The 16,661-nt window shown below is 38.0% G+C and overlaps 1 long non-coding RNA gene across 7 annotated transcripts in view; it reads left to right on the top strand.

Annotated features, from left to right (window-relative positions):
• LOC112672783 (uncharacterized) overlaps positions 1–16,661 on the top strand; it is a 161,254-nt gene that overhangs the window by 132,990 nt on the left and 11,603 nt on the right. For 4 of the 7 annotated variants that reach the window (XR_007413629.1, XR_007413631.1, XR_004819178.2 and 1 more), the window contains 2 exons: positions 4,868–4,957; positions 6,957–8,796. The exons of 1 other annotated variant lie outside the window; for it this stretch is intronic. This is a non-coding gene — a long non-coding RNA (uncharacterized LOC112672783). 2 more of the 7 variants (XR_004819177.2, XR_004819175.2) reach the window with 2 other exon arrangements.

The raw sequence follows: 16,661 nt of genomic DNA, 5'->3' as shown, positions 1-16,661 counted from the left end.
TTCACCAACATAGCCCCTGGGTTTTAGATGACATCTCTAAGTTTAAGCAATGAAGACAGACCTGTGGTATTACACAATTACCTATTACCATGTAATGTCCTAATTATCAGTTAGGGCTTTATCAAAGCTTAGTCAAAGCTCAGGTAGGATTAGGACCAGGATGGGGTGGCATGTTACCTAGAAAAAAGTGAAAGCCATTGATAACTAGATGGTGAGCACCTTAGGACAGGGATTGTGTCTCACAATAACATCAATAAATAGTATTTGTGTAACATAATATATTAGAGAGTAGGCCGAACACTTTGATTTTTTTTGTTTTATTCACTTCCACAAAAATACAGCAATGTAGTTATCTCCACTTAATGTTTAAATTCCCAGAACAAATCCATAAGAAGAAGGCAAAACCCAATATTTAAAAATTGACAAAGAATTTGAAGACTTTATGGAAGAGAGATGGGTGGCAAATAAGCAATGAAAAGATCCTCAGCATTGTTAGTCATTAGTGAAATGCAAGCATATACAATCATGAAATACCATCACATATCTAATAGAATGACTTAAATTAAAATAACTGATGATATCCAGTGCTAATGAGAATATGGATTATCTAAAAATCTCACATGTTGTGGAGGGAAAACAAAATGGCATAATTCTTTTGAAAATTCTTCAGAGGTTTTTTTTTTTTTTAATTTTTATTTATTTATTTGAGAGAGAGAGATGAGAGAGAGCACGAATGGGGGGGGTGGGGAGAGGGAGAAGCAGGCTCCCCACTGAGTAGGGAGCCCAACATGGGGCTCGATCCCAGCACCCTAAGATCATGACCTGAGCCGAAGACAGATGCTTAACCCAACTGAGCCACCCAGGGACCCCTTTACAGACCACCTCACACCAGTGAGAATGGGGAAAATTAACAAGGCAGGAAACCACAAATTTTGGAGAGGATGTGGAGAAAGGGGAACCCTCTTGCACTGTTGGTGGGAATGTGAACTGGTGCAGCCACTCTGGAAAACTGTGTGGAGGTTCCTCAAGGAGTTAAAAATAGATCTGCCCTACGACCAGCAATTGCCCTGCTGGGGATTGACCCCAAAGATACACATGCAGTGAAACACCGGGACACCTGCACCCCGATGTTTATAGCAGCAATGTCCGCAATAGCCAAACTGTGGAAGGAGCCTCGGTGTCCATCGAAAGATGAATGGATAAAGAAGATGTGGTCTATGTATACAATGGAATATTACTCAGCCATTAGAAACAACAAATACCCACCATTTGCTTCAACGTGGATGGAACTGGAGGGTATTATGCTGAGTGAAGTAAGTCAATCGGAGAAGGACAAACATTATATGGTCTTATTCATTTGGGGAATATAAAAAATAGTGAAAGGGAATAAAAGGGAAAGGAGAAAAAATAAGTGGAAAATATCAGAAAGGGAGACAGAACATGAAAGACTCCTAACTCTGGGAAACGAACTAGGGGTGGTGGAAGGGGAGGAGGGCAGAGGGTGGGGGTGACTGGGTGGCGGGCACTGAGGTGGGCACTTGACAGGATGAGCACTGGGTGTTATTCTGTATGTTGACAAATTGAACACCAATACAAAATAAATTTATTTTAAAAAATGGAAAAAAAAAGTCTCTTTTGCAGTTTAAAATACAATTACCATATGACCCAGCAACCCTGCTCCTAGGTATTTACCCAAGAAAAGTGAAAACGTAACCACACAAAGGACCAGACCCATCCACAACTATTTGTGGTAGCTTTATCCATAATCACCAAAACTGGAAATAATTCAAAAGCCCATCAACTGGTTAATGTATCAAATGGAATACTACTCAGCAATATACAAGTATGAACTACTGATGCATGAAACAGGGATGAATCTGAAAAGCATTATGCTAAGTGAAAGGAGCTGAACACAAAGGGCTATGATTTGTATAATTCCACTTATATGGCATTTGGAAAAGGCAAAGATACAGGGAGATATTCGATTAGTGGTGGCCAGTGGCTGAGGATCAGTGGAGACTATTAACTACAGAGAATCAACTGGTGGAGACCTTTGGAAAGATGGAAATGTTCTGTCTATTAATTATAGTGATGGTTATAGGCCTTACGCATTTGCCAAAACTCAACAAACTATACATCTCAAAAGGATAAATTTTACTGTATATAAATCCTATTTTAATAAAGCTGACTTAAAAAATTAACCAGTTCCAGTGTGATAATATTGTAAATTTTTTATCTGGGTATTCCCAGCATATTAGAATAGGGCCTGACACATAGTAGGCATTCAGTAAATTAATGTTGAGTTAATTAAGAAGAAAGATGATGCCTTACCCGTGACAATACATGTTGCTTATTTCCTAGTTTTCTTTAGAATAGTCCAGCCACAATCACTCATGCCAGGCATCATTTCTGTAAGCTCACGCTTATGCAAGTGATATTTCTGTGAAGCCGACCCATGAGTAATTTCTGAGTAGGTATTAAAACACCCTCACGTCTACAAGTCTAATATATTAATAAATGTGCTGTTTTCAATAAGACATCTAAATTTGCATGCACCATCCTACTTGTTATGTTCAGTACTCAATTTTTTAATGTTTCTTGGACACTAGCCAGTAAGTCTGAGTCCCTAGTTAGTTCATCTATTACTTTCTCGCCACAATAGATTTGGGTCTCCGCCAAGAAATGGACTAATATTGCATACAAAAACCCTATAATGCATTTCCTGATCTTCTGATATTTCCTTTCCAAGTGAGAGGGGGGAGCACACACACACACACACACCAAATCCTATCTACACACACAATCTACTCAAGTTAGGTAAACATTTTTTATTGCTGTTATTAATATCGGATGCCTTCTATAATCCAAGTGTTTGCCTGTCCATTTACATGATCCTCTCACCCTGAGGACTGCAAGGGAACAATGAGTTGTAAAATCTGATAATGATCAAAGATGATGCCTCTATGTGGAAAAAAAAAAGTCAGGATTTAGGAGCCCTCATTTCTACAGGAAAAGCACATTTTCTGCATTTGATTTGGCACATTCTCAGTATCTTAATTTCAGTGATTCCAAAATGAGATGCTCTTGAAGAAGGGAAAGGTTCCTGTGTTGGAGAGGGGGCATTGTCCCCCCCACCTTCATTTTCCTTAAAACACAAGCACAGAACTAATGAACGCTATTAAAGATACTTGTAGAAATGATTCTGATTTGTATCTGATGACTAACTAACCTATTATTGCACTTCTTGGGCAGAGATTAATGGGAAATTCTTAAAGTATAAAGACTCTAACAAGCCTTAGAAATATGTGTGGGCCCAGACTGTACCATGTGACCTCAGAAAAGCCGAACCCTGGCTGTTAATATCCTTGACTAATGAACCAAGGCTACAGTCCGTGCTAGCAAAGTGTCAAGAAATAAGTAACCAGAGAGGTGACCTTTTAACATGCTTCTAAATGTAATTTTTAACAGAACAGTGTCAATAAGTTCAAAATCCCATATGCTTTTGATCTGATATGGAAGTACGATGCATCAATATCAGACAGCAAAAGGGAAGGGAAGAAAAAAGCTGGAGAAAGAGGATAAAAAAGGATCTAAAAGAATAATCTGAAATGTCTTCAATATCTTTCCTTCACATAGGTAAGAACATAAGAAATCCTGATTTACTATTTCAACATTATCATCACCACGAAAAAAATTAATAATAATAATAATAATAGTTGCAGACTATTACTACTAATCCCCTTAATAACTGTTGTCCTTGCCTAGGTTTGAGATATATTGGATGACCTAGCAACTATCCCCCTCCTGCTTCCAGCTCCGAATTTTTCATTATTAGATTTAATCTTAGAACATAGACTCTGGTGTCCAATAGATTCTGGGGTCAATTCCCAGCTCTGGCACTAACTGTGTGACTAGGTATATTTCTTAACTTCTATCGAATCTCAGTCTCCATAAAATGGGGCCATTAATAAGATCTTTATTGGATCACTATGAAAATTAAATGGAAAAATGTGTATAAAGCTTTTGGCACAATGTCTGATAAATCAGAAGAATTTTAAACTGTTAGCTATTATTATAATGACTGCTAATATTAGTGTTGTTGTTGATATTATTGCTTGAATTTCTCTATTTTAATGCCTATTATTTCCGCCTTGCCCATTAGAAAGCCAACAGTTTAAATATAGTCTCGACCCTCTTTGTACCCTTCACAGGGCACAGCACAGAGCCTCCTACTAGGTGGCTGAGAAGGTAAATAATGCACAAACATGGTGCATCTCATGTTTAGATGCTGGTGATTGTTTCTTCATAAGATTAAATATGTGCCTAATTAGGTTAAAGACATACAAAAAGAAAAAGAAGAGTAAAGAAGGGTACTATTAGAGAGATTTACTCTTTTTTTTTTCCCACTTAACCTCTTTAATCAGTGATAATGCCATTATTTAGATGTACCCAAGTTTCAACAAACTTGTGTTTAGTATGATAAACATGATAAAAATGTAATTATGATGTCCATTTTTTTAAAGATTTTATTTGACAGAGAGTGAGTGAGAGGTACAGAGAAAGAATCTGAAGTAGACTACACTGAGCACAGAGCCTGACATGGGGCTCCATCCCACAGCCATGAGATCATGACCTGAGCTGAAACCAAGAGTTGGACACTTAACTGACTGAGCCACCCAGACACCCTATGATGTCCATTTAAAAATTGATCAAACCATAAAAAAAGACCATCCCTTTAGTACCAGCAAAAATTTGCCTTTCCAAATGGCTGATCTCAATCTTTGGAGTATTTCGGATTCCGTAGTCTTTAACGTCCATCCTAGAAATAATTGATGACTCTTTTCTCTTTTACCTCTTCTTGGACCAGCAAATGTTGATGGGCCAGTTCCTGAGTGAGATCTTCATTCTCAAGAGGATTACAGCCCATAAGCAGAGAGGCATTATAATACAGTATATAGTAAGTAAGTACTAAGCTACAGCAGCTAATTCTTCCCAAGGAGAAAAAGGGTAATGAATAGTGTTTCAAATGTTTAAAATTGGAGCTGAATTTGAAAGCATCCATCCATTCATTTATTGAGCATTTTTAGAAAATCATTTTTGTTGATTTGTTCCAATTTTAATATTTACCTAGCAATTTAATTGCTCTATTTCTCAGATAGGTACCTTCTCTCTTGTACATATGAAACAAACCCACATTTCAAATATATGTAATTTCTTTCTTATCCAGTTGCATCATTAATGAACTACATAAGAAGGAAAACTCCATCAATGTGTACAAAACTGGGAAGATAATGTTTTTAACAATAGGAGAAGAATACAACATGTATATGATTAGCTATTATGTCAAGATCCAAAGGCTGAATCAAAAAATAGGAAGTCATCAGCTGAAAAAAAGGAGAAGAAGAAGAAGAAGACAGAAAGAAAGAACCCAACCATTTTAATTTTCTTGCTAGATTTTCCTTTCCCCACACTATTTGGTGCTTCCTCCTATTTTAAAAGTCTCAGAGTTGAAAGGTTCCTTCCTGATTCTTGGATTTTACTTAGAGAAATTCTTTACCAAACTCCCAGGCTTCCGAGACTCCCCCACATGAAGGCAAGATACCATGTCTCCTAGAGAGGAATGAAAAGGGGTTATATTTAGAATTTTTTTTTTAATGTCAAAATTGTTAGGCAGTGAGGAAAAGGAAAATAGGAGACAAGGAGGGAAACGAGTGTGAGGAGAGAATACTCAGGGCACCCTGCCCTGTAGGAGGTCAAGAGGTTTCTCCATCTTTGCTGAATTCACCCTTGGCAGATCTTGCCATCCAGAGCTTAACCTGTGAGCTTGGGCTAGGTGGGCTTGTCTCGCCTGAAGCAGAAGCCAGTCCTGCTGGGCCTACTGAAACGAATTCTTAAAATCATAAGGGAAAAATTGGATTTGAGAGAGTCTGTTTGACAAGAACCGGAGTCCTGTAAATGAATTTTCTTAGATCTATAGGCAGAGGAAGGTGGGAGGAGGAGATAATATTTTCTCTCTGACCTTACCAAACCAGTAAATACAGTTATAGAAAAGGCTCAGATACCTCTCACTCATCTCTTTTAAAGTCTTAGCTGATAACAGCTAATAAAATTAAGAACCACCAACCTTCAGTGCTACTTTTGAATCGAATGAAGAAATATTCTCAATGACCAAGGGTCCTTAGAAGCCCCCAAAGAATTTCTCTTTAAGAATAAAGCTTCAAGGTTGTGGAGCTATTTTCAGCCAAAATATTTTTCTTTTGACTGTCAAAGAACATCACCCAAATAGACTAACCAGCCGACATAATTATCCTTAACATCTTCCATTATCATGCTCACCAGTCTTCGAGCTCTATAGTTTTGAAGCTATGTTGCATGCTTTCCAATAATCACCTCACCGTATCATGTTATCATGCCCATATTGCTGATGAAGAAACACACAGGAGAGGCAGAGGGAGAAACAGGCTCGAAGCAGGGAGACCAATGTGGGATTCGATTCCAGGGCCCTGGGATCACAACCTGAGCCAAAGGCAGATCCCCAACCACTGAGCCATCCAGGTGCCCCAGTTTTAGAGTTTTAAAGTAAACTTGGTCCAAATCTCACAGTAGGAAACCAACATTTATTGAGAGGTGACTATCAGCCAGGGAGGGACTGGGCCCTGAGCTTTCAAACCTCTCAGATTGATTTTATTTTTCCCATTCTACATGAGGAGAAACTAATGCTCTAAGTAGTTGCCCAAGGTCATCCTGTGTTTAATGTAAATGCTCCAATTATCCTCAATTTTAAACCAAATACAATCTCTCCCAAGGAATTTGAAGTGTAGAAGACCTGTTCCCTTCCCAATAGATATCTGCTGCTTTTCTTCCCTGTGAGTTCATATCTTGGGTAAAAACCTCTAGAGGCTCCTACCTATCCTTTTGGTCAAAGTTAGTAATTGAAATCTCATTATTTTAACCAGAAAATGGTCTAAAGATGGGCATATATCTGACTCACTTCTGGCCTTCAAGATATAATTAGAAACCTGCCAACGAGGACAGTACTCCAGGAATAAAAATACAAAGCTTCAAGAGGACAAGACCTTGCCATTCTTGCGTCTGGAAAGCAGAAGTAAAGCCTGGAGCTGCAGCAGCCATCTTATAATCATAAGGCAATAGCCATAGGACACAAGTCCCAATACCAGCACACAGAAGATGATGGAGTGCAAAGAGATAAAACACCTGTGTTCATAAGGACAGTTTCAAGCTGTTGCACTGAACTTAGACTACCTAAATCTGCTTGTAGGTTTTGTTTGCTTGTGTATTTATTTGCAGCTAAAGACATTCTTAACTGAGACGCTGGGCCCATAGTCTTGCCTGTAGCTGTGGAACAGAGCAAAGGTGGTATCCACCAAAAAAAAAAAAAAAAAATCCTAGAGTTTACTTCTAGTAATCAGTATTTTTCAGCTTTTTTTTTCTCAGAGTACTCTCTTGTATAGAGTCATAGCTGAAAAGCAATGGTGAAAAGCCACACCACTGATAATACCTAACTGCCAGTGAAATCTAAGGTAAAACAGAAAGTAAACTGCCACCAAGAGCCCTTGATCAAGCACTACATATGCAGTATGATGAGAAAAAGAATTAATTACATGCAGTACCTTTAGTTGAGCACTTACCTTACCCAATGCCACACTTAGCATTTTATATTCACTATCTAATTTAAATATCGCTCTAGGTGACAGTTATATCAAAAATATTTTAAAAGCAAGGAAATAAAAACTTTAAAAGAATAGTTGGGCCAACCACAGACATATAGCTGGAAAGTGGCCCAGCCAGGGTTCCAATCCAGGTCTTTTATTACCATAAAAGGTACAGATTTTGTCACACTACCTGAAAGCAGAGTACCCCGATGAATCCTTTGGTAGGCTAAAATGGCATAAAGCAAAGAGATAATTACCATTGACTTATATGGAAAACTTTCCGAGCATTCCCAGATCCCCAAAATAACCTCTCTCAGACTTTTCTGATACCCTAGGATGCGTCTTGCTAATGGATGCACAAAGTAAACTGAGATATAGCACAAATGTGCACAGACACAGTGCAAAGCCACAGGGGCTTGGTGGCTTGATGCGGGTGATGCTGAGTGTGGGGTAGGGGTGGGGCAGGAGCTGGGATTGGGAGGGGCCACTCTTGCCCCTGGAGGGCCCCTCTGCTGCCATAATGACTCACTGCAGAACAAATGCTCATGCTATTTCCAACTTTTTGCCCTTTTGCACTGAGGCAAAACTCCTTTTTGGATTCCTTTTGGTTAGCAAACAGGGGAAGTACTAAGGTAGGACTTTCATTAAAGTGAAGTGGAATAACTCAAACTTTGCAAAAAGTGGCAAATACCCTTATTTGGTGTTTTTAAAACAATCGAGTGGAATGACTGCCCAGCCTGGGGTAGAGTGTTTCACTTCTTTGCTGATGAGCTGAATGAACTGTGAACACCTTTGCAAACCAAGTCCATCACTTGGTTGTTCCACTGAGGTGCCATTTCCATGTAAACTGTGTGCATTGCCACATTTGAATCCTATGGATCAGTTTTCCTTTTGGTGTCTCTTTCTCCTTAGGACTAGCATAATTCACATCAACTCAGAGAGCCTTTTAGACTCTGCTCCGGGGACATAATACTGACCTACAGACATTCCATGTCTTCAAGTTGTTTTTAGTCTGCCGGCAGGAAAAAAACATGTACATGGGTAGAGTGCCTGGCCCACTGGGAATGATCAATAGATGGTGCCCAAATAAGCAAATACCTGGAATAAATGAATAAATGTCAAAGCGGATGACTGGAATTTTTCTTTTAAAGATTTTATTTATTTCTTTGAGAGAGAGAGAGCATGCACAGGAGCAGGGGGAGAGGGAGAAGCAGCCTCCCCACTGAAAAGGCAGGAGGGCGGCCTCAATCCCAGGACCCCGGGATCATGACTGAAAGCAGACGCTTAGTTGACTGAGCCACCCAGGCACCCCATGCGTGGAATTTTTTTTTTTTTAATCAGTGGTTCATTCTCACTGTGTTGTGACCTTTGAGACATAGGTAAGTGTCTCACAGCTAAAACAAGCTATCTTCCCCACCCTCCTTCATTTAACTCTATTACTGCAAAAAAAAAAAAAATTAGCTCACTGAAAGAAAACACTTGCCTGTTCAAGAGCATAGTGCTTGATTGTCTCACTGACATCCCTGCCACAGGCACCTAAAACACCTGCACCGCAACAGAAGCATCAGTGTGGGGTGTTGTCACTTGGTTGTCATTCCAAAAGCATCATATGGCTGTTGACCCTTGCTGTAAAATGCTTTCAGGGAAAAAAAAAATACACCAACTACTTGAAAAACCACCTTGTGGGATGATCTAATTGTTAGAGAGATAACTAAAAATACCCGTAAAGGAATAAAGATATTTATGACGTGTATTTGACTTTGGGTTCATATTTGGAAACATACAACCAATGAATAAAAAATACAGCCAATGAATCTTTAGAAAATAGAGGATTTCATCACTGCTATTTACTAGCTAGTTATATGTAATACTAAGCATGCTTCAGTGGAGATATTTTATATTCTCTCTCCTGGTTCCATTAATGTTTGATTATATATCTATCTGAGCTAGGTGGTGGAAGTTGGAAGCAGAGGAAAAGAGCATGCGTATATACATATTCACAGGTGGTTTATTTATCAATTGATTTTATTACACAAGCATTTACTAAGCCCAGACAAAGCAATGCAATAATAACTAAAAAATCCCAGTCTTGCATTCCTGACCGTCTGTTGAACATATTCCAGACACTCTTCTTTTAACAGGTCCCAAACTCAGCTACATAGCATTTCTAATTCTTAACCCCGAACCTCTGCTCTTAGTCCTCAGTTAATCTTAGCAGCATTTATCATGTCACTCAGTTAAAAAAAAAAATGCTTGCAACCATATCTGGTTCCTTGTCTGTTATCCAAAATATCAAGTTCCTAAGCTTATGGATACAGATAGAACCTTTATACATTTTTCAAAATTCCACCCTACCTTCCTTTACTATCCCACCTTCAGAGGCAATGAGGTTAAAGTTTATAGTCTGGGTAGGAAGGTAAATTCAAACTCTGGCTAGCTCGACTCCTCAAAAGCTATGTGATATTCAGAAAACTACTTAGCCTTACTGAGCTTATGTCCTCATCCATAGAATAGAGATAAAAATGGAATCCACCTTGTGGAGTTGTTGTCTTGGATGGTGCTTGCCACGTGGTAATACTCCTAGACACATGGTGTCATTTGTAGCAGTAGTAGCAGGAGGAGGAGGAAAAGGCTAAGTGGTGTGCCAGCTTGGATAAAGGAAAATTTATTATCTCTTACAATAGTTAGAATAAGGATTAATTAACTCAGCAGTTCAACACTGTCATAAAAAGCCCAGGTTCTTTCTCTCTGCTCTCCCACGTGGTCAGATGTTTTGCCGAGGTTTACAACATTGCGTCGGAGCATGAAAACCTCTAGTGGAAGGAGCTGTCCAGCCCAGTATCTCTTCAGAAAAGGAAGGAACCGTTTTTCAAAAGCTTCCAGCAAAGTCCCTTCACGTCCCGTTGTTCAGACAGTGTCATGTGGCATGCCCCTCAGCCAATCATTGGCGAATGAAGTGGATTTTCCTCAACTGCCTTAGACGAGTAAGGATTTATTCCTGATCTGGAGGTGTGGGGGCCTCACTGAGAAGTGGATGCACAAGCCCATGTGGAATTCCATTCCCAACAGGAGGGTGAGAGTTGGGCTATTGGCCAGGGCAAGGACAGTGAGTGACCGCAATGCACGCTGAGTGGTGGTTCAGGTTCCATTGTTTCTTCAATGGAAGACTGCAATGGCCTCCAAACTAGTGGACTTAACCCTGCTCCCTTTCTCCCCCGATCCATTCTCCATGGTGCTGCCAAGTCTTTCCAAAACAGGGACTTGATACCTCCTGAAGTTTTGCTTGGCTTTCTACATACATGACAAAATGCAAATTCCTCAGCATAGCACTCTAAATCCTTTATGTAACAGTCCAAGTATATCTTTCCAGCTTCATTTCCTGATGCCGACATTCTTCCATCTACCCAACCACACATGCAAATATCTTATGCTCTCAGCTGCACACATGTACCAGCAACTTCCACAAACCTAAGGCTTCTCCTTGCTTCTCCTTCAACTTAAAATGCTGTCCTTTCTATTTCTGTCAAACTGATAAAATCTCATTTATCCTCCAACATACTTCTACTATTACCTCCATCTGGAAAATGCAGGCTGAATTCGTTACTCACTTCTTTGTATGGCATCCAGGCATCATAATATCCTCAGAAAAGAGGCTGAAGAATGCTCCTCCAGAGAAACTGGCCTTACAGAAAAGTAGCTGCCACTGTAAGGTTTTTGTCCTTATTTCACTTCTTAGAATTGAGGTCATGATACAGCAAATATGATTATATATTATTGATTATATTAAATTAATTAAATTTAAGGGTAATATTAAATATTTATTTTTATATAAATTCATATGTAAATAATTATCAAATTAAATATTACATATGAGAACAATACTACTCATCTAAAAAAATCATTATTAGGGAACTTGGGTGGCTCAGATGGTTAAGCACCTGCCTTTGGCTTAGGTCATGATCTCCAGACCCTGAGATGGAGCAAGGAGTCTGTTTCTCCTTCTCCCTCTGCCTCTCCCCCTGCTCATGCTCCCTCTCTGTCTGTATCTCTCTGTCTCAAATAAATTTTTAAAAAGTCATTACTAGGGTTACGTGAGATAATAGGTATAAAGCATACAGCTTAATGATGAGGGGGAAAAAGTTAATAAATGTCATTTACTTTGACAATCTTTTATATCCCTCATCTTCACGTATTCATTGATGAAATAAATATTTATTCCTTATTGTATACCAGGCACTGTGCTGGGATCCCATGATAAGTGAAGCCGAACTGTAGTTCAGTGGAAAAGATGAGGTAAGCTAGAATCATTAGGCTGTTCCTCAAAGGTTGAGTCCCTGGAATTGTAGATGAATTTTAAGTTATTGCATTTATATTACAGGGAAGAATGGCTTACACATATTTTTCTCATTTCCCCATATTTAATTTTCTAACATGAAATTGGTACAATGCTTGCTAGTAGATCAGCAATCTAAAGACACCTGGAACTCACTGTGGGTTCTATTTTCTATTTTTATTAATGGCTTTAGATTTAAGGCTATAATAGTTACTAATTTCTTTAGGCCATATTAATTTATGAAGACAAATATATACTATCTCAGTTACTAGGCCACAAAAATATATATCTTCAAATACAATTCTGTTAAAATCTTGACATATTCTAAATGAGAAAATAACCCCTGAATGGGTAATTTGGTAACTTTAATAGAGTTTATTGAGCTTTTTAAAGACAGTTCTTTTTTAATACTATTTGATGATTAATGATACATTGATTGAGAATTAACAGCTATCTTGTTTATACAATTCATTTAAAGGGCTGTTAAGCCCCAAGCTACGATTTAAAAAATGATCTAGGCTCAGTTTAGCATTCATTACACTAAACATCTCAGCCAATGGCAGTCCGGAAAAGTAAATACCACTTCATCAAGAAAACACGGAAATGCTAATTGACAGCTGGCAGAGTCCAATCAGATATTTCTGCAGACAACTAACTGGCTACTTTTGTAGCATCTGTTTCATTTTGCTAAACAACCCTGCTTCCTTCCTTTGCTCTACTGGAAAAGTGAACAGAAGAAGAGACAGCATGTGAACCTGCAAAATAAAAGAAAGAGAAAAAGAAATGCCCAGTGTGTGTCTATATGTGGTCTTAACTTGTGGGAAACAAAGGCCATGATTATTTTTACAATTTATCCCAAAATTCTTGAGGGAGAAGTGTGAAACTTAGTCAAGTGTAGGGGTCTAAATTTGGACGCTCTGATGCCAAGTACCCAGATTGCAACAAACACAACTGAAATGGAAGATAGAGGAATCAGCATAATTTGTGCGGAAAAAGTTACGACAAAAATCCAGGCTATATTACTTCACATTTATGTAGGGAGATAGTGTAGCAACTTAGCAATCTCACCCAATGTTTTGTTCGAAGGCCCAATTATTATTGTTTTTCTTCCATTTAATCTCTGATTAGTTTAGCTGATCATAGGAAATGCTCACCTAGTGGAAAGTACAAGAGGAAAATGGTTTTTTAGATTTATGATCCTCTTTGTTACACACCCATCCAATTTCCAAAGCTAGTCTCAACCCCCTACACCATGCCCCATCCACCTCCCCCACCCCCAAACACAAAGAAAAAGTAGCAAAGGCAAAGAGAGGGAACAGAAGAAAGAACTAGAGAGAGAGAGAGGGGGAAAGACCAGTCATTTAATATGTTTGCCTACATGGCATTCTACCTTTGAACCTTCCAAATGCAACTTTATACATTGTCTTTTGACATTATGCAGTTTAGAATCCTGAAAGCTCTCAGTTTAGACAACTAAATTATTGCTTGTCAATTTAGCTTGGGATGAAAGACAGGTGTTTTGTTTCACAGTAAAACTCCATTTAGAGCCTACATTGGCTCTAAATCCAATCCCAGCTTTTTGTTGTAGGCTGGCATTGAAGTGTATCACAGTAGGAATTATCAGTCAGAGCCCCAACAGTCAATCCGCACAAGATCCTTCACCTTGGTTCCTCTGGATGGGCATGCCTAACACCATTTAAAAGCAATTGAGATAAAGACTCCTTCCAGCTCCAAGGGTTAGAGCTCTTGCTGATATTCCACTGCCGTTTTGCCTCCAACAAAGAATTAAGCTGAGCAAAGTTGAAAATCCCTATTAGTCTTCTTAGGAACCAAGGCAAGACTTTATGATTCTTTAGTAAATATTCATTAGGACCATGTTTTAGTTAAGCAATGGAGATTTGAGGTGTAGGAAGCCTTAGTTCAGTATCTACCCCAATTCCATCACCATTTTAAAGATGAAGTAACTTGACCACGATCAAAGATCAAACTAGTTCATGGCAGAGTCAGCATTGTATCTAAGTATTCTGACTGAAAAACTAGTTCTCCTTCTACCATATAGTTCTAATTTTTTCGTGAAAATGATGTTTAGAACTCTTTATGGGGTTCCATGGGTTTTCTATGATCAAGTCTCAGGTGGTTTGTACACATGCAAACTTTTCAGTTAAGGTTTAAATCAAAGAATATTGTAATTACATATTCATCATAATTATCATGTAGGCTGTGTTCAACTTTAAATTTAGTAGTCTTTTTAACTTCTTTTCTTGAAAATGCTTGAATTAGATGGAGGCTCAGTGAAAAAATTCTATATGAGTTTCAATAGATTAATACATTTCTTTCAATGCATTTGTAAAATATCTTGAAGATAAAAGCAACATCTTATTTATTGTTAGTCTTTCAGTGCCTACCATAATGCCTTGTCCATAAAAAGTTCCTGATGGATGTTTGTTGAGTTCTAATTTGATGTTTGATTCAGGTTCCTAATCCTGTATTATCTGTAATTCATCTGACTAGTTATAAACTATATAAATTTCTCTTGGCCAAGTTTCCTATTTACCAATCAATCTATTATTAGTTTATCTTTGCCTAAATGTTCAGCTAGGAGTAAGATGATTAGATACGGGAATGACCTGACAAAATCTCTTTTATTTGGCTATAGGATATATAGTAAGGGGAGATATATAATTAAGAAGAATAGTTGTTGTTGTTTTTTAATTTTCAAAAAAGTCCTGTATTAAGATAGATAAAACATCTGACTTATGGGCTTTAAAATAAATGACCTAGGAGCACTTGGGTGGGTCAGTTGCTTAAATGTCTGACTCTTGATCTCAGCTCAGGTCTTGATCTCAGGGTTGTGAGTTCAAGCCTTTTGCTGGGCTCCAGACTGGGTGTGAAGACTACATAAAATAAAAATAAAATAAGATAAATGACCAAGTGTGTTTTCATGTGTCTAATGGAAATACCAATACAGGACTATTATGAAAAATCAAATGAGATTAGAAGTGATGGTAATAAAAATGTTAAAAGCAATATGTAAACAGCACGACACCGGGAATAGTAATCATAATTATAAGAAAAATAGTAACCTTGAAATTTCCTGCATGTTTAGGGGTTAGACTAAGGATCTGGGGTCAATTCTTAACAAATAAACAGAGGGAAAGAGTTCTTCAGGTTCTAGGGCCAATGACTCAAGACATAAAACATGCAGTAATTGACAAGTGAGGGTATCCCTACTGGCCTTTTGCTCTAACTCTGCCTATAAAAAAGAACTGCATTCAAATGCATGGTTGACAATGAAATGGAAGTTTCATCACATTGCCCTACTCATGACCTCAAAGCTGACCTCCAGATCACCCCTCAGTCAAAATGTTAGAGGAGTCACTGAATGTGGTTTTAAGCTGGATTCAGCAGAGTTTGCTGAACAGAAACCCAGAGTATTGTATTTCAGTAGTTGTTTTTAATTCTGTGCGTGAGGGCTCCTGTGGCATGATTAGCTTTGATGATATCACCAATTTATTGGTCTACTGCCAAGATTTTATTCATCCTTTATTTTCCAGATATCTCCTAAGCTGTTAGGAACAAGCTATCAACTTTTCCTTGCTTTGCAAACGATTAGTATAATTGGACCTATTCTCCAAGTGGCCTCTGAACCAGTTTTAGAGTTTATCTGGGTAAAAGGTAAGTGAAGAGTTTAGGATTAGAACCCAGACAGAGGGTGTGGTACAGGTGAATTTCCAACCTGTCCTTTCTTTTCTTGGCTTATCTGAAGACATATCATTATCTTCAAGGAACCAGCCGTTAAAAGAAATCAGTCAGTTAGGTCTAAAAATGACATCGTACATGGTTAACCAACTTGTTTCTTTCTGGTTACCTTTTAAACTAAACTTGTTTGCTTTGGCTTTTCTTTTTTAATTCGAAAGACAAGAAGTCACACAAGTAAAATGCAAATCAGTTCATTTATTAAGCAGTTCAGTCAAAATTGTTCCTTGGCATTATAATCAGTTGACTTCTTTGCCTTCTTGCCATGAACATTTAGTTCCCTACAGTTTTTTGAAGTCCCTGAAACCACATATACCAGAAGATTATTCAGAAGATTGAATACAGTTTACATATATTTGTACTATTTCTGTGTCTACAAACACGGCTTAAATTTAAATTAATTTAAAAAAAACATGATTTCATTATGCATTTTCTTTCATGTGTATAACTGTTACGATGAAAATGACCTGAGATTTTTTTTTTGAGAGTTAAAGAACGATTTCTTCCTGTTCACAAATATTGTAAACAATGGCTTAAATCAAATGATTTTTTTTTTTCAGTCTCTTTCGTCATTATGCCAAAAACTAGGTATATGTTTGACTTTTCTTCCTCAGGAAACTGTCTCTGCCAAATAGTTACTTAGGGGACTTTCTAAACATAACATTCTTATTTTCTTTCCTTTGACCTATAGGCCCTGAGACACATCTGAACTACCTGTTAATGATCTTTAGGAACCGTTTTGTTCTGGGGTCATGTGGCCACATTCATCTCTGAATGGAAGGTTTTTATCAGCCTAATGAATGCTAAATTTATCAAAAAACTGTTTTGTTTTATTTTCAAAAATAATTTATGTATTACAGAGAGAGAAATGAAAGGGAGAGAGCATAAGCTGGAGGACT

The sequence above is a fragment of the Canis lupus genome, chromosome 10, assembly GCF_003254725.2.
Source record: "Canis lupus dingo isolate Sandy chromosome 10, ASM325472v2, whole genome shotgun sequence".
NCBI lineage: Eukaryota > Metazoa > Chordata > Mammalia > Carnivora > Canidae > Canis > Canis lupus.
Note: the sequence above shows the minus strand (reverse complement) of the source record. Positions and strands in the feature narration are given on the sequence as shown.